The 6,278-nt window shown below is 38.4% G+C and overlaps 1 long non-coding RNA gene across 1 annotated transcript; it reads left to right on the forward strand.

Moving 5' to 3' along the window:
• The first annotated feature begins 3,230 nt into the window (after positions 1–3,230).
• LOC122169702 lies at positions 3,231–5,147 on the forward strand. Its single transcript, XR_006171615.1, has 2 exons — positions 3,231–4,689; positions 4,935–5,147. It is a non-coding gene; the product is annotated as an uncharacterized LOC122169702 (long non-coding RNA).
• The last annotated feature ends 1,131 nt before the right edge of the window (positions 5,148–6,278 follow it).

The following is a 6,278-nucleotide window of genomic DNA, read 5'->3' on the forward strand; positions in this document are numbered from 1 at the left end:
CTAGTGGCAACAGATAAAGTAAGGCTAGGAAAGGAAACAAAGTCCAGACAGGTATGTTGTTATAGGCAGCAGAGATGGAAAGATGTTCTTGCTTCTCCTAGACTAAATCTGCATCCTCCTCTGTTATATTTTAGTTTGGAAGCAGTGACACCTGAAAGGAGGGTCAGGAGAGTGGTGTGCAATTCCACTGGTTCCTTTGACTCTTTTCATCCATAACCTTGACCTTTGGCTCATTCACTTACACAACAGGCAGTTTTTGGAAATTAAATAAAATACTGTTTATGCTAGTAAGTTTTGAGGGGGAAAATGAAGTTTTCTTCTAGCAAAATGTTCTTAGATTCTATTATTTTTTTTTTTTAATCAACTTTCTGAAATCTTATTCCTGCAGTCAAAACTATCCAGAGAGGATGATATTGTGTTAAACTTGAGCCTCCCAGGACTGATTGATTAGAACATGGACAAGATAATTCATAAATAGTAAAAGACTAAACTGGGAACAATAAATATGATCTTCTGCCTGTTCACAGAGTTCCTGGACTCCATTAAAAAAAGTATATAATAATCTTATTAAAAGAAAAACCAAAAAACCAAAAACACAGCCAATTACCTTGCATGTAGCAATGTAAATTTCACCACTAGTAATTAAAATATTGAAATTCATATTCCCTGTTTTCTAATGCATCTGTGCAAGATTAATGTGTGGCAACTAATATTTGCCCATTTAAGCAGAGATTCATGAATCACAGATCACAGAATCACAGAATCACCCGGGTTGGAAGGGACCTCAAGGATCATGTAGTTCCAACCCCCCTGCCTAGCAGGGCCACCAAACACACACATTCAGATCAGGTTGCCCAGGACCCCGTCCAACCTGGCCTTAAACACATCCAAGGACGGGGCATCCACAACCTCCCTGGGCAGCCCGTTCCAGGGCCTAACCACTCTCCTTGTATAGAACTTCCCCCTAACATCCAACCTAAATCTTCCCTCCTTCAACTTGGATCCATTTCCCCTAGTCCTGCTGTTGTCAGCCCTTTTGAAGAGTTTACTCCCCTCGTGGGTGTAGGTTCCCTTCAGGTATTGATAGGCTGCAATGAGGTCACCCCGCAGCCTTCTCTTCTCCAGGCTGAACAAGCCCAACTCCCTCAGCCTGTCCTCATAGGGGAGGTGCTCCAGCCCCCGAAGGGCATTTCCATTTCTGATCTTTTCTTTCTGCTCTCATCGAGTGCTACTAAGCTACCTCAAAAGTGTTAATGACATTTTTGCATGATATTCAGATACAATTTTTGAGGATCAAGAATTAAATCAGATGAATAAAATGGTCAGACTGAAACTACCACAATGATTTTCTTTGTTACATGTATGTGTTTCCTGCACAAGAGAAGAAAGCTCATTAGCAAAAAACAATTTCTTACTAACAAACCTCACTTCAAAAGCTCTTGATCAGGGTAGTTTCACTTTTGATTAGATTCTGTCTATCCTGGGTTGAAAACAGACAAAATTAGAATTCTGTCTTTGCAGAATCCTGGCTTCTAAATTAAAAAAAAAATATATATATATGGTCATTTTTTTAGTACAATCAACTTGAATTCTAGAAAAACAAGTACTATCCATATCTATCAAATTGAAAAGCCTTTAAGGTTCAGTGAAATTCCTTCCTGACATTTCAGGTTTAGCAGGAGGCTAATTAGGCACAGTTTCAACACTGCTGTGCTGCTTTAGTGCATAGCAGGCCAATTGTAAGCTACTTACAAACTTAGCAGCACTAAGAGATACCAGCTTGAGACTTATGGCAAGTTTAGATTGCTTTTTTTTCCTCGCATATTTGCAAAACATACTGAAATTCTGTTTCTCAACATAGACTAATTGGACAAACTTTTTTCAGTGATGTGCACTTAAGGCCAAAACTTAGAAAATGTTGATTTATTTTATATGAAATCTTTTAAGCACAATGAAGATGATAACATCCAGATGTCCACATCCACCAGGTTTTAGGAAAGTTCCTCTCCAGTCTGGTTTGTCTTGGTCTTTACACACTAACTACTACGTTTGTATTTGGACGTGGGTGATCTGAGACAGCCAGCATGGCTTCGCAAAAGGAAATTGTGCCTGACCAACCTGGTGACCTTCTGTGATGGAGTGATGGCATCAGTGGACAAAGAGAAGGCAACTGATGTCATCTACTTGGACTTCTGCATGGCCTTTGACACAGGCTCCCACTGCATCCTTATCTCTAAATTGGAGAGATATGAATTTGAAGGGTGGATTATGTGGTGGATAAGAAATTAGTTGGAAGGTTGCTGTCAGAGGGTAGTTGTCAATGGCTCCGTGTTCAGGTGGAGGCTGGTAGTGAGCAGTGTCCCCCAGGGGTCCATCTTGGGTCTGATATTCTTTAACATATTTATCAATTACACAGATGATGGGACTGCATGCACCCTCAGCACATTTGCTGATGACACCAAACTGAGTGCTGTGTTTGATACAGCAGAAGGAAGGGATGCCATCCAGACGACCCTTGATAAGTTCGAAAGGTGGACCCTTTTGTACATTATGAGGTTCAACAAAGGAATGCAAGATGTTGCCCTTGGATTAAGGTAATCCTGAGTATTCATAAAAACTGTGAGAAGAACTCCTTGAACATAGCCATACTGAGAAGGGTTTAGGGGTTCTGGTTGATGAAAACCTTCACATGAGGAAGGCCAATGGTATCCTGGGTTCCATCAGAAGAGGGGTGGCCAGCAGGGACAGGGATGTGATTGTCCCCCTCTGTTCTGCCCTTGTGAGGCCCCAGCTGGAGTACTGTGTTCAAGTCTGAGGCCCCAGTGCAGGAAAGATGTGGAGCTTTTGGACAGTGGCTTCAGTAACTTCACTATAAAGACAGAAATAGTAAAGGAATGGCTTTCAGTATGAGTTGGTGTTGTCAGCAACTGCGAGACCCCCCCACGGGATGTGACACGATAGGCCCTCTCCCTGCTCTATGATTGATGTGTGGCACGTGCCCTTAGGGGCGTAGACGAAGCACATAGGTTATATAAGCTAGAGTTCATGTGTAATAAACGCCATTTTGCTGTTCGTCATATTGGTGTGTGCGTGCAGTCATTTGGTCCTGGCCTGGTTTTAGGTCAGTACCGTAGGAGGCAATGCAACAAGTTGGAAGAACAAATAAAGCCGAACTATTTACACCATTGCCATTGCCATAAATCTGTAACCTGTTAATTGTTCTGTGATTTAAATAATTAGTGATATCTGTTAATCATCCCTTTCATCTGGATTATATGAAGTAAAAATAAGCACTGGCTATAATTATTTGCAAATGAAATCCACACGCTTTATCCTTGGTTACCCCCATGGCTTTGCATAAGTACCAAGCCCATCAGTACATCCTTTTGACTACATATACAGAATTGCAAGATTAATTTTGAAAAAATAAGAATAATATGTGAAGACATTATTTTTCTTTGAGGTAGGATTCCAGGGAATGAGTATGAAGGCTAACTAGACCTGAGAAAAATTATACTTATAGATTTTCCATTACTTAAAAAAAAAGAAGACAATGTCTCCATAAAAACTCAACACTTATTCCTAGAGCTGTTCTATAAAGTGTGAGAGATGATTTCCAACACAGCAATCTTGTTTTTCACGCAGTTTTCTAGATGTAAGGTTTTCCTTTTTTGCCTTTCACACATTATTTTTTCTCTGTAAATTTATCATTCTTCCCTTTAAATTGCAAATAAACAGGATGAAAAGCGTAACATATCCAAGATAGCCAATGGATCATACTATCCCGAATATTTCTTACTGGCTTCTAGTATCATGAAAATCTTTTTCTCATTTATAAGTGGTCTAGAGATGAATGTTTTTGGAGCTGATGTTCAGCAATTTATTTTTGAGACTTTCAGGCATGTTTTCCACTTGACTTGGCTGACTCAATACCTAGGACAAAACTTGGATTTCTGTTTGGAATATGACAGATACTCCAATTTTTGTTTCAATCTGTTCTCTTTTAGAGCAAAGTTTAATGAGTTCATTTCGAATTAATCTAAAATACAGATTTGAAATTCAGTGTAAAATGTAAAAGCAACTCTCCTGAAGGATTTTGTAGTTTTTGGAAAATGTTTCCTTTTGCATGTGAAGTGAATACACTTCTTTATTTTCACACTTGAAGATCTTCCGTAAGAAAGTGAAACTAGGCGTAATTTTTATCAGTCTATGTATTTCCTTGTCTATTGCTAAGACTTAAATAGTTTGCATTAGCATGGTTGGATACAGACACTTTCTTCTCTCTTTCTTTCACTTCTTCTTTCTTTCTTCTCTCGGGATCCTGCCTTCTTGATAGGATATTGAAGTCCTATCTAGTTTTTTTTCCTGCTGCACTTACGTGGTTTTCATAAAGGGCTTTGTCTGTTTTGATTACTACTTAATATTTTCTTTTTCCCCTCCTCAAGTTGTGACTTCTTGCTTGTTCTCTCAGAAATCACTGTATACTTCTGAATCAAAGCTGAGAGTTTCCTGGGAATTGATTTCACTCTCTCTTCTTCTGAAGAGGCTTTTTAGAAGTGATTACTTTTTCTAGGACAGGCTGCTCCAGTTAAACTCTCTTTTCAGAACTTCCTTTGTTACAGCATTTCAGGTGTTCCAGGATGGTGCAATGTCCGAACATCCTCTGACTGAAGTGGAAGAGAAGACAAGGTACTCATCTGTACAGGGAACACAGCATTTGCTTTGTCTTTGTTTTCTTGATATTTTAATGTATGTTGTTTCTACTCTGTCACTAAACTTTTTTTATCATATTCACATTGCGTTAGGAAAAACAGTCACAAAGAAAAGACTTGAAGGCAATTTTTTTGTGTAATTAAGCACTTGAAAACTCAATTTCAACTTGTCTGCATCAACACATACTGTGATATCTTTACATTTCTAATTTTTTACTGCAGGTCATTCTTCTTCTCTCAGTGTACTGTATAGGACTCCTTGCTGCCCGTGATTAACAGGTCAAATGTTGTCTACTGTGCTTATTGAACAGGATCACAGGGAAGGGAAGATGCCTGTGGGTACAAATCTTCAAACTGAGTCCTATGTATGCTGCAGATCTCACAGTTTACACAGCCAGAATAGAATAAAGAAAACAGAGCTGTAATCACCATTCATTGGTTTAGAAATGTCATGCCAGCCACATTTCAGATGTTGTATGGTATTAATACTAATCAGCATACATTAGCAGCCAGAAATGTTCACAACTGTTCTAACAGCTGAGTGCCTCCGAGCTAAATTGAATTCATCCCTTAGACACCCATTAACACCTCTCCTTCCCATTTAGATAATAGAGCACAGTTGTTCAGGAATGTTTATGAAATGACATTCATTTGATTAATAAGTGACCTTGACTGAATGAGAATATATGCTCTCTGGAGTTTAAAGGATCTCCCCCTTTTCCAGTAATCTTGTCAGGGTTACAGCACTCCAAATCCTTAAAGAACTTGTAGGTGTGCAGTCAGTAATTATCGTGGGTTCCTGGCAGAGGTGGTGGGTTTTTTGCTTTTCTTTTTTTCCATGAGAAATGTGTTTGGGAGAATTGTTTTTCTTTTTTTTTAAACAAAATTTCACATTCACATCCTAATATTCTAATTGTAGAAAATGATAAAGAAATCTGAGAATAGTGATCTGTTTTTAAAAATAAATCAGTATATATATATATATATATTTAGTAGCTTAATCCATTTTGAAAAACTCACTGACTCCAGTGGAACATTCTTATTAAGATCAAATGAAATATTGAAGTTTCATATATTGTTAATTTTATAGGACGTATACCCTAGCTACGATTAATTAAGGATATTGGAAACCTTTGATACAACGGCAGATAAAAAATTAGCTTTGTATAGGAAGGCTTTGTAGAGCTGCATTATAAGAGTTTTTCAATAATAGATTAAACAGACTAAATAATTAAAATGTCATTTGATGGAAGTCAGACAATTCTTCTTTTACTTCAGCGTTACACACTGAACTGTATTTCTGCTCATAGGATCCTTCCTTGTCTGTTCCTTACTTCAAGGAAAACTGCAAACGGGATCTAAAAGCAAATGACAGTTGTTGACTACAGTATTTATTTGCAAACTTCAGTGGGAAGCTGGGTTCAAGATTCTTGGCATGCCTGACTATGCTTACATTCAGATGACTGGAGGAAATTACAGAACCACACCTGGCTTTGTGCTGCAGGAGATATTTGGAATGAGAAGATGCAGCCTCTGCTGACTGTCTCCACCACCAACAACAAAGTC

This window comes from Centrocercus urophasianus, unplaced genomic scaffold, assembly GCF_019232065.1.
Source record: "Centrocercus urophasianus isolate 14NV4802_14NV808 unplaced genomic scaffold, USGS_Curo_1.0 seq_566, whole genome shotgun sequence".
Classification (NCBI taxonomy): Eukaryota; Metazoa; Chordata; class Aves; order Galliformes; family Phasianidae; genus Centrocercus; species Centrocercus urophasianus.